This window comes from Oreochromis aureus, linkage group 3, assembly GCF_013358895.1.
Source record: "Oreochromis aureus strain Israel breed Guangdong linkage group 3, ZZ_aureus, whole genome shotgun sequence".
NCBI classification, from domain to species: Eukaryota; Metazoa; Chordata; class Actinopteri; order Cichliformes; family Cichlidae; genus Oreochromis; species Oreochromis aureus.
Genome location: NC_052944.1, coordinates 111,370,077 through 111,390,304, shown reverse-complemented (window position 1 = coordinate 111,390,304; position 20,228 = coordinate 111,370,077). Strand labels below are relative to the sequence as shown.

The 20,228-nt window shown below is 39.1% G+C and overlaps 1 long non-coding RNA gene across 1 annotated transcript in view; it reads right to left on the bottom strand.

Annotated features, from left to right (window-relative positions):
• The window catches only part of LOC120437872, a 12,542-nt gene extending 2,734 nt beyond the window's left edge, over positions 1-9,808 (bottom strand). The window contains exons 1-2 of the long non-coding RNA XR_005611459.1: positions 9,687-9,808; positions 8,964-9,128 (exon numbers count right to left, since the gene is read on the bottom strand). This is a non-coding gene — a long non-coding RNA (uncharacterized LOC120437872). The remainder of the gene's footprint in view (positions 1-8,963; positions 9,129-9,686) is intronic.
• Between the last annotated feature and the right edge of the window lie 10,420 nt (positions 9,809-20,228).

Sequence of the window (20,228 nt, the reverse complement as noted above, 5' to 3'; positions counted from 1 at the left end):
CTGCTTTGTTGATTTGGGTTAGACCATGTTATTACATTATAGAATGCTAAATGCTAAAAGGGAAACATTGTTTGGTGTAACTTAAGTTACCATTAACGGAGGTAACACATGATTAATAACTGTTCTGTTTAAGTTTGTTTTTGTCATGACACAGACTGGATCATAGAGGGAGAGTATGAAATGTAAAGTACAGGTTTTGTTTTCAGGAAATTCCAAGGATCCAGACCTTGCATGGAGCAACGAGTTGAAGGAGATTTGACATGATGATAAAATTGATTTTGTTCCTTAAACACAGGTTTTCAGGGCTGGAGCAAAATACCGGAGAGGAGGATTGCTGAGCTGTCCTGAGAAATGATATGACTAACCTTTTTTCCCTTGTAATTTCCTAAGCTTGGGTGGAGCACTTTGAGTTTTTTGCCACATGAGATGTGTCAAAAAAGAGAGGGATTTAAGATTTAATTTGTTTAATGTGAAAGGGGTTTTACTAGGATTTGATAATGATTGGGGTTGTTTGATAATCTAGATATAGTAAAACTGAGGACTTGTTAAAAGAAAGGATTAAAATGAACTGAATTAGGTTTAGAAGATAAATTGCTGGTGTTAATAAGAAGTTATACACCAAACTTAAAGGGGAAATTGTGGGAATAAAGGATATGCTTTGGGGAAAATAGTGAAGATTTTATGAGTAGAAAATGTGGGATTTCTTTTTGATTTTTAGGATAAGATGTCACAGTGACATAATGTTAGAATGTTGTTATAATGTAGGCTTTAGAAACAGATAGTAAATAGATTTATTTCTAGGGTAGAGGAGAGCTTTTATGAGGATGTTAAAAGTCTCGCTGACTCAAATGAATAATATTGGAGATTATATATGTAGAAATGATTTTTCTTACACATTGCAATCGTGCTCATTAACAGAGTTGTGGTTCGGTCCAGTTGAAGGTCATAAGCTTCGATGAGCGTTATGTCTCAGTCGATATATTGTAGGGGACTTGGAGCAACAGAAGGATAAACAGCATTCACGCTTACAAACACATATGGTTTAAACATAGGTGAGGCCTAGGGCCTGAAACTCCTTTAGCTTTTAACTGAATTTGAGTGGCCCAATAACAAATGACAGAAAGAGGAACTGAATAGGAGTTTTGCTTGTAACTAAACTGAGTGACATATAAAATATTGAGATAACAGATGCAGCTCTAACTTAGTCCTCTTATATAAATAGCAGTTACAGAAATACAGAAAACAGAAGCAAAGGGAGAAAGCTTATATATGTTGGTTAAGTCTGATAAAGTTTAAGTTAGAGGAGTCATTACATTAAAAGCAGCAAAATGAAATAAAAGGATAGATTCAAACAGGTTATCACCCAGGAAATGGGAGTTCAAAATACAGTTAGAGTTCAGCTTTTAGCTATGATGAAGTTTATCTAGGAGCAATTAACTATGTGCTTACACTGAGTGATTAAAGCGGTTGTTTTTATGATCCTTTTAGTAGTAGAATAAGCCGTTAAAATGATTTTATGATGATTTTGCTTGTGATAGGTGACTTTAGATGAGAGGCCCTTGCAGCAGTGACAGTTTTGTGTACAGGATGTTGATGATCAGATAAGGAAAAACAGGAAACGTATGACAGCAGTGCTGTAAGACTGTTAGAAAGCTGTAGATTGAGATGAGTGATGTTTAAGATTATATAGGAATAAAAGTCAAAAACCAAATACGTAATTAGGTTCATGTTTTGAGTAACATTAGGTTGAGTAACATTAGGTTTGGATAAAGAAGACAACTGAGGGACATAAGGCAGGGAAGCCGTACTAGGGAGAAAGTGTTTTGTTTCCTTTGCAGGTGGCCAGAGTTCCACTAGAGTGGGACCCAGAAGAGGAGCAGAGACCACTTAAGCATGAAGTGTTCTCAAGTGGGAGCGGGCATTTTATAACTAAGACCACCTAGATGACATGAGGTTGTCTGATTTGTTAAGTCACAGGATGCCAAGAGAGGGTCAGAGCTAAGAACAGTGATCCTAAATGTCCATGACGTCAGGGGTGGACAGGGAGACAGTTGAATGGGCCAAGGAGTGACCCAACATAATGTATGGCGACCTCTGGTGTGCCAGAGGTCGAGAGTGGGAGTATCGAGAGGAGAAATATTTTACTGCTATTATTTGCTGCTATTTTATAATCATCATTAACATTTCATGTTAATAGGGATGTTGCATTCAGATGCACTCAGATGTTCAAAATATATTGGTATTATATTAGTCTTTATTACAGGTTCAGTTATAATCAGTTGAATCTATAATTTAAAGGTTTCTGAATGTTTTTATATTCTTACACATAGTCTTCAGTGGGGGAGAAGCTGATTGCAGGCTGACAGGAAACGGTGTGCTTTTGCAGAAGCGAAACCGAAAGCAGAGCGAGTGCAAGCCATAATAAAGAGTTAGTATGCATTTATCTTTGATTTAAGCTTGTAGTAGAGGCTTTTGATCAAAACATTAATTCAGTAGAGTACACATATAGGGATCACTGATAGGGGAAAGTTCAAGTTGCTTAAGTTGAGGTCAACTAAGGTTCAGAAAGCAGATGCACACTCTGTGCACGCGCAGAGACATACACACACACACTGTTAGGGTGTAGGTGAGAGTTGACTGATGAAGCAGTAGATGCACGATGCGAGAGCTGAGCTGGCTTACGGGAAACCACCGGGGAGAAGATGGAAGCCAGTGTACTTTTAATTGTGCCTTAAGTTGTCAAATAGAACATTTGTGGTTTTGAAGCTGATGTATGTGATGACGCAATGAGGGGGCGTCACTAAATATACTCTGATGCATATAAAACTGTATTTTGATGTTAGGAGGATGAGATTGTGGGGCTGTCTGCTTACAGAGTCCGCTCATTCTCCCACGCGTGTCATTTCATTAAAATCATCGTCTTTACCCTTTGGACCAGTGTGGTTACTTGCATTCCTCCTGTGTTTCCTTCCCTATATTTTTGAACCTTAACACCCTAAACCAGCACATTTCATGTAGCTAATCGCATATATTAACACCCCCCTTTTTGTGACACATCTCATGTGTTACAAACTCAAAATCCTTCACTCAGGTTAGGGAATTAAAAGAAAAGTTTAGTCCTATCATATTATGTATAAATGCTCCAGAGCTTCAAACCTGTGTTTAAGGAATGAAATCAAATTAATCATCATGTCAAATCCTTTCTTGGCTCCATCCACAGCCTGCATCCTTGAAACGTCCTAGAAACAAAAGCCTGTGTGTTAACCAGAACATCACCTTTTATACTCAGTTTCCCCACTTATGATCCAACCTGTGTTATAAAAGAAAACTTAAAACAGAACAGTTATCAGTCATGTGTCCAACCTTAGTCCAGTCTTTATGTCAGTGTCCAGTCGGTCCAACCTATGGTCTGCCTGGTCCGTCCATTCACCTGTCCATTCCCACACATTCACTCACACACATCAACATCGGGTAGTGGTAAACGTCCGCACAAATAATCACATTTTCCACTTTCAGTAAACTCAGTTAATTTATATACTCATTTATTTTCTTTTCAGTTGTTTCTAGGAAAATAGTTCTTTATACTCTTGGACTGGATTGGCTCGCTGCAATCCTTTTAGACAGGGACTCACAATCTGATCAGATCCCCACACGTGGCCTCTTTCCTTCGCCCATTGTAATCTGGAAAAGGTCACCTTATTTTTTGTTTTCCTGAGACTATTGTCGGCGCCGTTATTCATTCTTTTGCAGGCCTGCTTAGAACAAAAATGAGAAAAAAGAGAGCTAAGTATTAGCTCATCAAAGTACAAAACAAAATCACCTGACAGGTTTTTTCTTTATAAGTGCACTGTTACAAACCCCCTTAAACATGTCCATGTTTATTAAAACTCCCTCTCTAAAAATAAAACAACAACCTCAAAAATCTTCAACAATCTTAAATTTCACCCATTAAACACACTAAAAACCTCGCCTAAAGCTACACTGTTTCGTACACAACAATAACCCCGGTTAAGCACTTTACCATACTCAGATTCAGCCTACCACCTTATAACAATGTGTCAACACTAATTTATAAACCTCTTAATCAAATTTGCACCTCTGAACAATCTACCCCTCCTTTAAGGCCTCAATCACACACACACAGCAAGCTCCTCTGTCCACATTCACACGAGCTCTCAAACTTTTTGCATACTCAGCCATATCTCAACAATTTAACTTGGCAAGAGAAATACTTTTTTTTTTTTTTTTTTTAAACCTCATGCCATTATTCAATTATTTTCATTTTCTTTCTATACTAATCACTTGTTTTGATCACTCAGTGCAAAAGCACTGCTAAGTCACTCTTTTTAAACTACTTTAATCACTTTATTTTTTTTTATTTTTATTTTTTTGCATAACTGATTTAATTACATATGTTTGTATTCTTAGCCAGGTTTTAATCGCATTAATCTTCATGAGCTTATCTTTATAAGGTTAGTGCATTTTCTGTTTGTATGTGTAATTTTTATCAATGTTTCTTTGTGATCCCTGTGATCTTGTAAATGTTTCTTTTGCAGTGTTTCAAACTCCTCTTGACAGGGTGTGTTTTCTGTCTTTGGCTCACCACTGGTCATTGTTGACGACCTTTCCCCTCTGCCTTTGCGCAGCGGCTTTACCTTTTAGTCCCATCTCCTCCAGTGACTCCAGGCTCACTTAGGGACTTAGCGAGCAATTGTGACTGTGCCTGCCTTAGGTTGTCCCAGGGTTTCGAGGTGGGATCTTACCCGTCATGGGCTATCCAGCCTTCCATGCTCACCTGATACGGGGGACCAACTGGGCAAGGGTGTTACCAGATCTAGGGGACACACTGGTTCTGTAAATCAAAGGAGTGTAAACTGCGTTCTTTATTTCATGTGTGTATTAACTTTCCAACAATAATTTCACATGTAACAGTTTGTGTACGTGCGTTTTCAATTCATTAATGTAATTATTAGTTCATGTATTTATTTCTCTCGGTATGTCCCTTTTCTAAAACCTGTAATTAATGTCATTTTATTACTTTTACTTAAACATGCATTCGCTTCATCTTCTCAGAATTTTAACTCGTCTGTCTATTTAGTTTTACTAAGTCTTGATCTAAAACAATACACCCTCTTCTCACACAGACTTTTAAGTATACTAATTTTGCATTTGTCAGTTTTTTTTTTTTTTTTTTTTTTTTTTTTTCATTCACACAGTCCTTTCATAATCGTCTCACACACACTGCCTTTTCTCTCAGACTTCCACTTTTTCACTCATTCTCCTATGTACCTAGTCTTATTATTACTTTTATTACTTTGTACACCTCACACAGAATCATTAAAATCCAGTACAACATTCATACACTTATAATCACTCCATACACGCTTTCCTAAGAGTCTTAGAGGGAGTCTTAGAGGGAGTTTTAGAGGGAGTTTTATCAAGCGCGCAGATCTCTATCAAACATGCTTGTTTACAATCAGGAAGGGAAGTAGACAACCCTCAGTAACTCATGTCTGTCCTCTTAAAAGAGAAAGAGTTTTATATAGTCTTGGTATTCTTATTTTATTCTATTGTATACATCATTCTGTTCTATTTTATTTTATGGCCTTCCAGTGTTTTCTGATTTCTACTGCATAACTTTGCGCTTTTGCTTTAACAAAAGAAATTTCCCACCTGTGGGGCTGACACAGGTCATCTTTATCTTTAACTAGCCCAAATGAAATTCTAGTCCAATGCACACATGTGTTGCAGTTTAAAATTAAAAGAGGAAGTAACTCACCCCTAACAACTTTATGTGTGTGTCAATGTCTGTGTCACTTTAAATTAAAAAAGTGAACACATATATGGTGAGTCCCCCTCAATTTACACAAAATATGACGTTAAATATCTTTTCTAATTCCTGTTCTTCTTTAAACACCATGAATGACCTCCAGGTCATAACCTTTGGACTTATAACTCTAATATAGGTCCACACAGCGCACCAAGCACAGAGAAAATTCAACCTCAGTGCTTCAAAATTCTCCTCAAAACTCAAAACTGTTTCTGTCCTTTATCTGCCCAAGAACTTCATCATATGCACCTCGCCGGGTCCAGTAATCTTCAGCACATGTACATCACTGCGGCCAGTGCTACTTTTGAAAACAGTTTCTTGTCTCAGTTTACCCAACACGCACTTATCAGATGGACTGCAGCCGATCCATATCAGCATAATTGTGAGTCCACATGTACAACTTGCTCTTCACTTGTGTCACAACACCTCTAGTAATATCATCACAATTACTTCAACATGGTAAACATTGATTTTTCTCTTACAATCAACTTACCATTAAAACTCAAGACCACAGCTGACTCGATTCTCTGAAATCCTGAGTCAGTTAAACACCTTGCTCATCTCACGGTGTTTTTTTTTTTTCTTCTCAGACTCCCTCGTCTGAGCTCACTCTTTTTACCCTGGCATCTCCACCAAAATGTTATGATATCTTCATAGACCCAAAAGTAAGCATATTATTTCCCTAGTCAAAAGTCAAACTGTTCCTCACACAGTAATTTTTAATCTAACAGCCTTTGTGTTTTGAAACTAAAAAGAGGAAGGAACAGCGCCCAATTTAAACTGTGCATATTGTCACTCAACAACACCCACACACAAAATGTAACTCTATATATTATCTCAAACAGAAACAAAACCCATCTAAAAATCCTAAAACATCTTACTTCGACACCAAAAGAGACATCACTTACAGACATATTTATTAATGAACTTATCTCAAATTCAATTTCAGTTCTCAGAACCCAGATAACGGTCCTAAGTATCAACAGTTTATGTATCCTATCTCAAAACCCAGCAAAAAGTCATACAGTCATGGCAAGAAATAAAACTTTACATACACTATTGTAATAAACAAAACCAGCGTCTTAAATACAGGCATCAGCAATGCGTAGCAGTCTCTATTAACTTCCTCATACTCTATACACCTCTCAGCTGCCTTATTTGCATTCTCACACACACACACAATCTAAAAATAATACCAGCCTGACTCACAGACTCAGACAAGTCTCTTAATATATATATACACAGACGTCCTATGATTACAACTGCACAGATTTTAGGCCTCTCATTTCAAAACCTACACAATTTCGACAATTTTTAAATTAACGGTCCGACCGATAAACTCCCTGAGTTTTTTGTGATCAATTTAACCCGGGCCGTGGTCACATATCTAAGACCCTACACAATTTAAAAGCGTCCAACGCCCAAGTTCCGAACTTTGCTACCCAAAAAAGCGCAAACCACCGTCCCGGACGGTAAAGTGGTCCAACCACTAGTTATTCTGGAGTGCCCCAAGCTCCACAGTGACCAACTGACTATCCCTCGTAGAGGACAACGGTGCGCGTCCGAACCGTTGGCAAGCGTTACCTCTGGACAATGCGCTTCTCAGAAGTCCCGTTCTACAAAATTTAATTACTTTGAAGACACCCCACAAAACCACAAAACCAACTATATTGGTGTCCAAGCCCGGCTTTATATTCAATTGAGACTTTAATGTCACAAACTTCACCAATTACCTATTATTCTAAATCCTCTTTATTCTAAATCCTCTTTATTCTAAATCCTCTTTGCTTAGCAGTCCAACTGCTTTTCCTTTAATCAGTACTGTCACTTAACGTTCCATTATCATTACTTCAACTTCAATTCTCATGAGATTTTCACCAAAATCAAAACAGACCTTTACCAGTAATTTTCAGTGAGTAGACTTTCAATTTTGTCAGAACCAATTCAGCACTGTTTGGAAATAATTCAACAGGTAGTGCCTTACCTTTGAATAAGCCGGCTTATGTCCACTCACTTCGACCACTGACTCGTGTCTGCCTGTTTGAGCACCTCGGACCCTCTCGGTCTCAATCTCCAACTCTCTCCAGTCAACCTCGGCCAATGCACCAAATGTTACGGGTTCGAAATTGAGGATGAGAGTAAAACAATGATAGTCCAGAAGAGGTCGTTCAAACAATTGATTTTAATGCACGCAGCGTGGAGAGGTGTAAACTGCAAAACAGTTGTGCATCTCTACCCAAAATACACTCTAGATTGCTTTTATAACATCAGGGTATTGTAACGCCCCTTGTTGCGTTTACAAGCGCATAATTTGCATGTACAGAACATTCATGTATTTTAAGAATTAAATGCAAACACAGAGGTTCCTCCTGGTGGCATACTCTTCCGAATATGGTGATAATCTCAGGCCTTTGAGGTCACCATGGACTGGACATCCTTCTGTCACCTGTAACTCGGCAAACTCGAATACCACAAGAAGCTGAATACATTCAGGCCTTTGCTCAGCTACTATTGTACTGTAACAATATACTCAGCATATGAGTTTTGATATATATATTTAACTCAATCATTTTAAAGTGGTTATAACTGCACCTGTAATAAACATGTTAATATTTGATTATGATAACCCCTATAATACAAATTATAACATAATGCCAACAGCTTCAATAAATGCTTTGATGAAATGATAATTAATGCAATGATAAGATGATGGTTATATACAGTTCAGCAGTAAACTAATTTCTTTAAATATTATAACCCCCAAAATGTTCCTTTTATACCTGACCTTTAGGACCTCCAAGCCTGTAGTTATGTTCATTATCAGTTAGAGCCCCTCCTCATTCTTTTCTTCTTCTTCTTTGGTGCAACCTTATAAATACAGTGCACCCCTTTTGCCTCTCCCCTTTTCTACAATTCCCCTGTGGGAGAGGAGCTGGAGTGGGCAAATTATTTACGTGGAGGCCTTTCTTTCTTTTACCTTTTTTTAATCAGACACAACGCAGAATCACACCGGTTACATTTGCAGACATAAGGTTATTGCCTTATATGGTAGGTGTTAGTAAAATGAGAAGTTCTATGTCCCATTGTCAGAAGACATGGGCTGATGTTTTCTCCTGGCTGTTAATAAACTCACGTTTGATTGCATGTTTCTGGGGCCTCCGTGGTTTGTTCGCACCGTTCTACACTGATTTGAATCCCGACAGGTTGGTGGAGGACGCGGGGCAGGCGTAGACTCGGTGTCGGCGTCCGCCAGGGGTGGCGATCGGAGGGTAGACATCGCGGGTGATTTCCTTGACTACTGTGGGCCCACATAAATAAGGTAAGCACAAACCTCTTAAATTGAAATTGTTCTGTATTGGATGATAATTCTAAAAAGTGGTCAAGGAATTACTCGTTGGTCTCTGCTTTGAGTTTTGTCTAAAACAAAAGTGAAACTGGTAGTGTTGCATTCAATGTCGACTGGTAAGAAACAGTACTGAGCTAAAAGTAAGAGAGACGTCATTTTCATAAGACAATATAAGAGATATTGTTCAATAAGTGTCAGTCACGGAGCTGGAGAGCTCCCTCCCTAGGAAAGACGTTTTCTAGGTGGTCTGAAGACTGTACTTGGGTGGCGTCCCACTGAGAGTTGTGGCCTCAGGAATAGCTAATGATCACAGGATCATTTTGAGAGACACTTATTTGAGAGAAAAAGAGTAAAAACTGGACCCAAAGGTCCAAGGTGTTGATATATGATCTAAAAGAAACTCAGGCCAGCCGTGAGCTTGAGGTTTTGTAGCAAACTGAGCCGATCAGTTAAAGTGAAAGTCTGATAATAAAATACTGTGAGCTATGAGAGACGATTAAGAAGTATTACCTGTGCATTTGTAGACCCGCCGTGGTCTGTGAAAAAGCTGTGTTTCTGTTGAGATTCCCCCAAAAAGTCCGTGGACCTGTTGAGGTCGCACGAAAGACGTGCAGTGTTGTTGAGATCCGGGGTTCAGTGAACAAGTCACAGTTGTAAACAGTGACGTAAAGAAATTGTGTGAAAAAATTTAAACTGCCGCTGGCTGGAGCCTGTGTTTGATAGGCTTGGAGGTCTCTTTTTTCCTTTTTTCTCCATTTTTTTCCCCTTCTCTTCTTTCTGGTTAAAAAGTGTAGTTAAAAATTTGGGTGCGGTCACTTCTCCTTTTAAGGTTAACATAACAAGCACGCTGATCAAACGACCTGTAGTAATTACATTTCTTTTTTAAATACAGTGAATGTTGATTTTAGGGGCTTGCCAAATTGAAATTTCACGAAGAGAGGGTCGTTTTTACGTAAAGTGCACATGTCACGCTGAAACTGCTGAATCCCACTACGCCTTTACAGTTTCTGCAGAAATAGATCAATAAGATTTAGACAACCTGTTGTGCTGTTGTTTCATTATATTTTGTGCCCTAATTTTATACTGCCCAGGCCCACCTCGGGGATCAGAAGAGGCAGGAAGGGCATTTTCTACTTTTTGTGAGCGTGCATTTGTTGATTTTGAAAGACAGTATCACTGGACAGGGTGATTCTAATGTAAGAGTTATTTTAATCCAACCAGAAACACAGTAATAAATAAAGCTGTGTGCCTACTACTGAGTGCAGAGAATTTGCAGAATTTTTGAGTATCTCTTGTCAAAGAAAAAGGGAAAAAGAGATTCGGTGCATTGAATGGGTGAGGCAGACCTTGGAGTTTTTAGATTAGATCAGAGAGAACAAATGTGCCCGAAGGTTGGATCTGATATGAGGCGAACAGGACCGGTCTAAAAAGATTAAAAGGTACGCACAAATCTGTTCAATAAGCAAATTTGTTCAAATTGGCTGAATTCTAAATTATCTGTTCGCTGAGTAGATGATCTTAACTATCAAATTGGCTCAGTAGTGGTAAAACTGAATTCTTGAGAATAAAGAAGCTTTGAAGTAATGAGAAACTTTGAAGCAAGGATAATGAAACTTTGAGAAAGACAGTGACACAGAAGTTCAGAAAATCGAGTCAGAAATGGTTTTGTGGCTCTTGGTAAACTGATTTTAAAGGAAAATCAGTGTTTATTGTGCTGAAGTAACAGATCCGGCGAGGTCTGAGGAAAAGAAATAAATCGGTGAATGGTTGATATATTTACATGAATTTTGGTAGATCCGCTGAGGTCCAGAAAATAATCAATGCGGACTGTGTTGGTTTGGATGTTGATAAATGATCCAGGAAGAATTGCCCTGGGTCTGTGTCTGTGTGTGTGTTGTTCAGTGACAACATGCGCAGTTTAAATTGGGCGCTGTTCCTTCCTCTTTTTAGTTTCAAAACACAAAGGCTGTTGGATTAAGAATTGTGTTGAGATGGATGGATCGGCTGTGGTCCATCTGATAAGTGAATGCTGGGTAAACTGAGACAAGAAACTGTTTTCAAATCAGCACTGGCCGCAGTGAGATACATGTGCTGAAGATTACTGGACCCGGCGAGGTCCATATGATGAAGTTCTTGGGCAGATAAATGACAGAAACAGTTTTGAATTTTGAGGAAAATTCTGAAGCACTGAGGTTGAATTTTCTCTGTGCTTGGTGCGCTGTGTGGACTTATATCCGAGATATAAGTCCAAAGGTTATGACCTGCAGGTCATTCATGGTGTTTAAAGAAGAACAGGAATTAGAAAACACTGGAATGTAATAAAGTAAAGTAGAATAGAATGATATATACAATAGAATAAAGTAGAATACCAACACTATATACAACTGAGTAAGAAAATACAAAATACAACTTTGTCAAAGAAAGAATTGCACATATAGCAGTCTTATTGCACGTATGAGGGTTCTGGTAAAGTAAAAGATTATGTTGAAAGTTTTATGCCCTGGAGGCCAAGAGTCATGTGTAAAGAAGGACACGACTTGCACTGAAAAAAGGCCATGTTGGATTTACTTGGTTAAATAGTGGACATTGGTTGCACACAAATGTTTTCCTTTGGCAGAAACTTAAACAACTGAGTTAAATGAACACAATTTTTTCATATTAAATAAACCTGAGCATTTTGTGTTCATAAAACGCGATTGAAACATGTTCAGATGAAGTAACTTGAGCTGTTGGAATATTTTAATACTTAACAATTTTGTCATTTTATTTGAACACTATTAAATAACTTTTACCCCAATACTACTTGGTCACTTAAATACTACATGTTGTCTTCATATTACATAATGTTCAACAAAGTCTAAACTCTGGTTACTATAAAAATTGAATGGATCTACAACAACTACCATCCTACTATCTTTATCCTGAAAGCAGGGGGGGCTGGGAAATAACCCCGAAGTGATAGGTTACACCCTGGACAGCTCACAAGTCTATCACAAACAACCGTTTGCACTTACATTGACAGGTAATTTAGAATTACCAATTAACTTAACCTAACTTTAACAATGGCATGACTTTTAACTGTGGGAAGAAACCAGAATACTCAGAGACAACCCAGTGCAAACTAGCCAGATTGTGAATTTGAACCCAGGACCTGCTTATGGTGAAGCAACAGCACTAACCACCATGCCACCAACCCAGACTTAACAAAATAAGAAAGCTATGAGTTCAAGGCTTGATGCTGAATTTTTTGTACGTTTTTGTCCTTGACAGGTTAAACCACAATAAATAATGATAGCATACATGTGGTGTGTGTGTAGGTGTCTGCCTCTTAAAACTCCAGTGATTTTCCTGCAGTTTGCTTCTAAGAGGACAGACGAAGTTAATGAGTGTTGTCTACTTCCTCTTTCTGAGTCTCAAAAGTATGTTTGATAAAATACTCTACGAAAGAGTATTTTGAGTGCTTCTAAGTGTGTGAATGTTCAATTCAATTCAATTCAATTCAATTTTATTTATACAGCGCCAAATCACAACAAAAGTCGCCTCAAGGCGCTTTATATTGTACAGTAGATCGCACAATAATACATACAGAGAAAAACCCAACAATCATATGACCCCCTATGAGCAAGCACTTTGGCGACAGTGGGAAGGAAAAACTCCTTTAACAGGAAGAAACCTCCGCAGAACCAGGCTCAGGAGGCGGCCATCTGCTGCGACCGGTTGGGGTGAAAGAAGGAAAACAGGATGAAAGACATGCTGTGGACGAGAGACAGAGATTAATAACAGATATGATTCGATGCAGAGAGGTCTATTAACACATAGTGAGTGAGAAGGTGACTGGAAAGGAAAAACTCAATGCATCATGGGAATCCCCGGCAGCCTACGTCTATTGCAGCATAACTAAGGGAGGATTCAGGGTCACCTGGTCCAGCCCTAACTATATGCTTTAGCAAAAAGGAAAGTTTGAAGCCTAATCTTAAAAGTAGAGATAGTGTCTGTCTCCCGAATCCAAACTGGAAGCTGGTTCCACAGAAGAGGGGCCTGAAAACTGAAGGCTCTGCCTCCCATTCTACTTTTAAATACTCTAGGAACAGCAAGTAAGCCTGCAGAGCGAGAGCGAAGTGCTCTAATAGGGTGATATGGTACTACAAGGTCATTAAGATAAGATGGGGCCTGATTATTTAAGACCTTGTAAGTGAGGAGCAGGATTTTGAATTCAATTCTGGATTTAACAGGAAGCCAATGAAGGGAAGCCAAAACAGGAGAAATATGCTCTCTCTTTCTAGTCCCTGTCAGTACTCTTGCTGCAGCATTTTGGATTAACTGAAGACTTTTCAGCGAGTTTTTAGGACATCCTGATAATAACGAATTACAGTAGTCCAGCCTGGAAGTAATGAAGGCATGAACTAGTTTTTCAGCATCACTCTGAGACAGGATATTTCTAATTTTAGAGATGTTATGCAAATGGAAGAAAGCGGTCTTACATATTTGTTTAATATGTGCCTTGAAGGACATGTCCTGGTCAAAAATGACTCAAGGTTCCTCACAGCATTACTGGAGGCCAAGGTAATGCCATCCATAGTAAGGATCTGCTTAGATACCATATTTCTAAGATTTTCAGGGCCGAGTACAATAACCTCAGTTTTATCTGAATTAAGAAGCAGGAAGTTAGCGGCCATCCAGGTCTTTATGTCTTTAAGACATTCCTGCAGTTTAACTAATTGGTGTGTGTTACCTGGCTTCATGGATAGATAGAGCTGCGTGTCATCTGCATAGCAGTGAAAATTTATGCTATGTCTTCTAATGATGCTACCTCTAGGGGAAGCATGTATAATGTAAATAGAATTGGTCCTAGCACTGAACCCTGTGGAACTCCATAATTGACCTTAGTGGGTGAAGAGGACTCTCCATTTACTTGAACAAATTGGAGTCTATTAGATAGATATGATACAAACCACTGCAGTGCAGTACCTGTAATACCTACAGCATGTTCTAATCGCTCTAATAAGATATTATGGTCAACAGTATCGAACGCAGCACTAAGGTCTAGCAGGACAAGCACAGAGATGAGTCCACTGTCAGAGGCCATAAGAAGATCATTTGTAACCTTCACTAAAGCTGTTTCTGTGCTGTGATGAGCTCTGAAACCTGACTGAAACTCTTCAAATAAGCCATTCCTCTGCAGATGATCTGTTAGCTGTTTGACAACTACTCTTGCAAGGACTTTTGATATGAAAGGAAGGTTGGAGATTGGCCTATAATTAGCTAAGACAGCTGGGTCTAGAGATGGCTTTTTGAGTAAAGGTTTAACTACAGCCACCTTGAAGGCCTGTGGTACATAGCCGATTATTAGAGATAGATTGATCATATTTAAGATTGAAGAATTAATTAATGGCAGGACTTCTTTGAGCAGTTTTGTAGGAATGGGGTCTAAAAGACACGTTGATGGTTTGGAGGAAGTAATTATTGAAGTTAACTCAGAAAGATCAATTGGAGAAAAAGAGTCTAACTTAACATCAATGGTACTAAAAGTAGCTGTAGACGATATTACATCTGTGGGATGATTATTGGTAATTTTTTCTCTAATGATAAAAATTTTATTTGTGAAGAAGTTCATGAAGTCATTACTAGTTAACGTTAAAGGGATTGTTGGCTCAGTAGAGCTCTGACTTTTTGTCAGCCTGGCTACAGTGCTGAAGAGAAACCTGGGGTTGTTCTTATTTTCTTCAATCAGTGACGAATAGTAAGATGTTCTGGCTTTGCGGAGGGCTTTCTTATAGAGCAACAAACTATTTCTCCAGGCTAAATGATGATCCTCTAAATTTGTGACACGCCATTTCCTCTCCAGCTTACGAGTTATCTGCTTTAGGCTACGTGTTTGAGAATTATACCACGGAGTCAGGTACTTCTGATTTGAGACTTTAGTTTTCACTGGAGCTACAGTATCCAGAGTCGTACGTAGTGAGGAGGTAAAATTATTAACAAGATAATCGACCTCTGTTGGAGTAGCGTTCAGGTAGCTGCTCTGCTCTATGTTGGTACAGGGCATTGAAGATGATAACAGTGGGTGGATTATATTCTTAAACTTAGTTACAGCACTTTCAGAAAGACATCTACTTTGATAAAGTCTACTCTCCACTGCTGTGTAATCAATTATTGTAAATGTAAATGTTATCAGGAAATGATCAGACAGCAGAGGGTTTTCAGGAAACACTGTTAAATGTTCAGTTTCTATGCCATATGTTAAAACAAGATCTAGAGTATGATTAAAGTGGTGGGTGGGTTCTTTTACATTTTGAGAGAAGCCAATTGAGTCTAATAACAGATTAAATGCAATGTTGAGGCTGTCATTTTAGCATCTACATGGATGTTAAAATCACCCACAATAATTATTTTATCTGAGCTGAGCACTAAATCAGATAAAAAGTCTGAGAAATCAGAGAGAAACTCTGTGTAAGGCCCAGGTGGACGGTAGATGATAACAAATAAGACTGGTTTCTGAGTTTTACAGCTGGGGTGGGCAAGGCTAAGCATCAGGCTTTCAAATGAATTAAAAGTCTGTCTTGGTCTTTCGTTAATTAATAGACTGGTGTGAAAAATTGCTGCCACACCGCCCCTCGGCCTGTGCTTCGAGGTTTCTGGTAGTTAGAATGATTCGGGGTGTTGATTCATTTAAACTAACATAATCATCCTGCTGCAACCAGGTTTCTGTAAGGCAGAGTAAATCGATTTGTTGATCAATTATTAAGTCATGTACTAAGAGAGACTTGGAGGAGAGAGACCTAATATTTAATAATCCACATTTCACTGTTTTACTCTTTGGTTCAGATGTGGATTCTGTATTGTTCTTTCTTTTTGATTTTTTATGTTTAAGTTTTTTATTGCTGGTTTTTGGTTTGTTTTTGTCTGTTTGGGAGCTGACACAGTCTCAATGGAGATGGGTTTTGGGGGTAGCAGGAGGAGAGAAGCTGCAGAGAGGCGTGTAAGACTGCAACTCTGCTTCCTGGTCCCAACTCTGGATAGTCAGAATGTTGTGAGTACTCGATTTGAATTATTCGGGGTGATTTGTACAAAATAATAAATAAGTAATAATAACACTATGTAGGTACATAGCAGAGTGTGGGAGAAAGAGGAAGTCTGAGAGAAAAGTGTGTGCGTCAAACAGGAAGTCTGATTATAGCTGGTGAGTTGGTGAGAGACGTTGCAACATGAAAACAGAGGAATTAGAGACTGAATGACTTAAGAAAAAGTAATAAAATATATTAATTACATGTTTTAGAAAAGAGAAGGACCGAGAAAATAAATACATGAACTAACAAATACATTAATGAATAGAAAACACACGTACACAAATTGCTACAGGAGAAATTATTGTTGGAAACAATCAGAAGTGGGATAGTTTAATATACCCATGCAATGAAGAAAGCAGCTTACACACTCCTTTAATGTCCAGAGCCAGTGTGTCCCCTCCCCTCATACCACCCCTGCCCACTTGGCCCCCGTAACAGGCGAGTATGGAGGGCTGGATAGCCCATGACGGGTAAGATCCCACTTCGAAACCCCGGGACAACCTAAGGCAGGCACAGTCACGATTACTCCCTTAGTCCCAGTCCCTGTGAGCCCAGACTCACTGGTGAGATGAAGTGAGGAAGACGGGACTTCAACGGTAAAGCAGCTGGGCTGAGGCGGAGAGGGAAATGTCATTAACAATGACCAGTGATTAGCCAGACAGAGAAAACACTCCCTGTCTTCCAGGGTGAACTGTTCACAGCGCCATGTGTCCCTGAATCTGAAAAGCAAGCTCTAACTTCTGGCTGAGGACAAGGACTGCTGTTATTTAAGGTGGGAAATCAAAATTGGAGTTAGCAAATTTGGCAAAGAGAAAACTGACTGTTTAAATGGAACATTGTGAAGGAGTCTGAAAAACCACAGAAAAACATATACACAATCACACACACAAATAGAAAATGCTTTAACCTTAGAATGCAAAAGAGTTCATGAAGATCAGATGGCAGGTTTAGCATAGGAGTCTGTTTATCATGTTGTCCAACTCGCTTAGTGTGTAGTAGTTTTTTAGAAGAGAAAATTTAGAATTTAGTGTTGATGGTGTGCAAGTTGTGTGGTGTTTAACGAGATTTTCTGTGTTTTGAGCAGGTGACATTATGTTAAGTTGACCTGAGAGTGTCAGGACCCTGAAGAACGTGTGGCAAAATGTTCTGTGTTTAAGATTGTTGAGGTTGTTGTTGTAGTGATGAGTTACTTCTATCGGTTAGGTTTGTGTTGTTTTCTTATTTTAATAGAGGGAGTTTTATTGAACATGGACATGTGTAGAATTGGGCCCATTATTTTTGTAACAGTGCACTTAGAAAAAACCTGTCAGGTGATTTTGTTTTGTGTTTGATGAGCTAATAATCAGCTCTCTTTTTTCTCATTTTTGTTCTAAGCAGGCCTGCAAAAGAGTGAATAACAGCGCTGACAAAAGTCTCGGGAGAACAAACATAAGGTGACCTTCTCCAGCTTACAATGGGCGGAGGAGAAGGCTAAGTTTCTGCCTAAAAAGATTGCCACGAGCCAATCCAGTCTAAAAGCATAAAGAACTATTTTCCTAAAACAAAGTAAAACAAATAAATGAGTTGATTTTGCTAAGAGTGGAGAATCTAATTATTCGTGCGGCAGTCTCCACTATAAGCAATACCTGATGGTAAGGCGTGTGAATGAATGTGTGGAAATGGACAGGGACTGGACGGACGTGGACCAAAGGTTGGACCGACTGGAGACTGAGATAAAGACTGGACTGAGGTTAAACACGTGACTGATAATGGTTCTGTTTTAAGTTTCCTTTCTTATAACACAGATTGGATCATAAGTGGGGAAAACTGACTATGAAATGTGAAGTTCTGGTTAACACACAGGTTTTGTTTCTAGGAAGTTCCAAGGATGCAGGCTGTGGATGGAGCCAAGAGAAGATTTGACATGATGATTAAGTTGATTTCATTCCTTAAACACAGGTTTGCAGGGCCGGAGGATTGCTGAGGTGTTTTGAGAAATGATATGACTAACCTTTTTCTTTTAATTCCCTAAGCTCGAGTGAAGGATTTTGAGTTTGTAACACATAAGATGTGTCACAAAAGGGGGGAGTTACAGGATTTAAGGTTTAATTTGAAATGGGTTATAGGATTGAAATGGGTTTTAGGATTACTTGATGACGTTTGGGGTTTTTGATAATTTAGGTTTGGTAAAACTGAGGCAGAAATTGTTATTTTCAGGTTCTTTTTGATTTCTAGAATAAGAAGTTATAATTTAGGCTGGCACATACAGATATGTCAAAGGAAAATCGTATATATGTGATCAATTACATGAAATGTGCTCTTTTAGGATCACTAAGCAAAGGTCTACATGACTTTTTACCTAATAACTGTTGTGATGATAAACTTGTTTACCGACTAGCAGCTTGCTCTCTTCTAGAACATACAGACTTAGGAAAGGGGAACCTCAGCTCTGAGTTCTGAGAATAACTCTGTTATCTTTGTAAGTTGATAGGAAACATGTCGAGACAGGGCATATAGGCCAAATGTGGTAGAGCTTGTAATTAAATGTGTGCTTGAAAAGAGGAAGCAAATTTGGTACAGGACGTGCTTGAGATGATCAGATGAGAGAAGGGAAAGTCAGGAATAGTTTTAAATTAGGATTGAAAAATTAAATTGGGTGAAAGGGGGGTGTAGCAAGTAGATTCAGGGCAGCTCACAGCCCAGTGTAAACGCAAGGTGCTGTCACACAGGTTAAATTATTTGTTTGATGTATTTTTATGACAAAATAATAAGGAAACATTGAAAACATACAACCCGTTGAGGAGACAGATAGGGTTGGGCAATTGAAAGGTTTTGTTTGTTTAGCATAATCTCTTTTGTTATATTTTAGCTTTTAACATGGAACATGCCTCTCTGGAGCTTCTCTCCTGATGCTACCCCGCCAGAGACCCTTATCCATAGACACTATGTCAGCTCCCAAAGAGACAACAACATACTAAAAACTAGCAATAAACAACTTAAACATAAATAATAACAAAGCAGGAACAATACAGAATCCACATCTGAACCTAAGAATAAAACAGTGAAATGTGGATTATTATATATTAGGTGTCTCTCTTCAAAGTCTCTGTTAGCTCACGCCAAGCAGTCGCAGCAGATGGCTGCCCGTACCTGAGCGTGGTTCTGGCGGAAGTTTCTTCCTGTGAAAAGGGAGTTTTTCCTTCCCACTGTTGCCAAAGTGGCTATGCTATAGTTTGCAAACATGGAACTGAATTGAGGTAAAAGAAGCAGGGAGAATTAAAGGACACTCTCAGGCAAATACCTTGGTTGCAAAAGGAAATCAGAGAGCGAATGAAGCCGCAAAGGGAGCAGCAGGCTATAAAGGACGAAAGCAAATGGTGCAGGTAACCGCTGAAGAGGAGGCAGGCATCAATATGTGGGAGGAGGCCAGACGGGCCCAACAGGAGGTTTCTTCCCAGGAAAAGAGGTGTGGCAGAGCAAAGGAGCCCAAAAAGAGGGTGGTCTTTGGAAAGGAGCCACACTGGACTGGTCCTTACGAGGTTGTTGCCAGGACGACTACAGCAGTTAAACTGAAAGGGAAAGGCGACACCTGGTATCACTGGTCGCAGTGTGCACCAGCACATGAGAGCTTGGTTGAGGAAGAGTCTTCAACCAACACAGGTGTCAACGAGCAGAGGCAGAATAAATCCTCTCACCTGTGCAACGGGCCAACCAGTAGTCTACCTGGAAGGCCGAAGAAAGAAGAACGGCAGCTTAGAAGGTCACCACGCCAGCAGAAAGGAGCGGTGACAAGTTGAGGACTTCACAAAAGCAGGGGAGTTTTATTCCAGGATACAAAGTTTATATAACATGATGCAAACATACGAATCAGAGACACGTAATGAGAAGAAACTTATTAAAATGTTCCTTACAACTACATGTTTCTTGTATGCAATAATAGTAACCATGGCTGTGTTGTTTATTGTTTATATTTTGCAGGGCACTCCGGACCCCTTGTCTGAACACG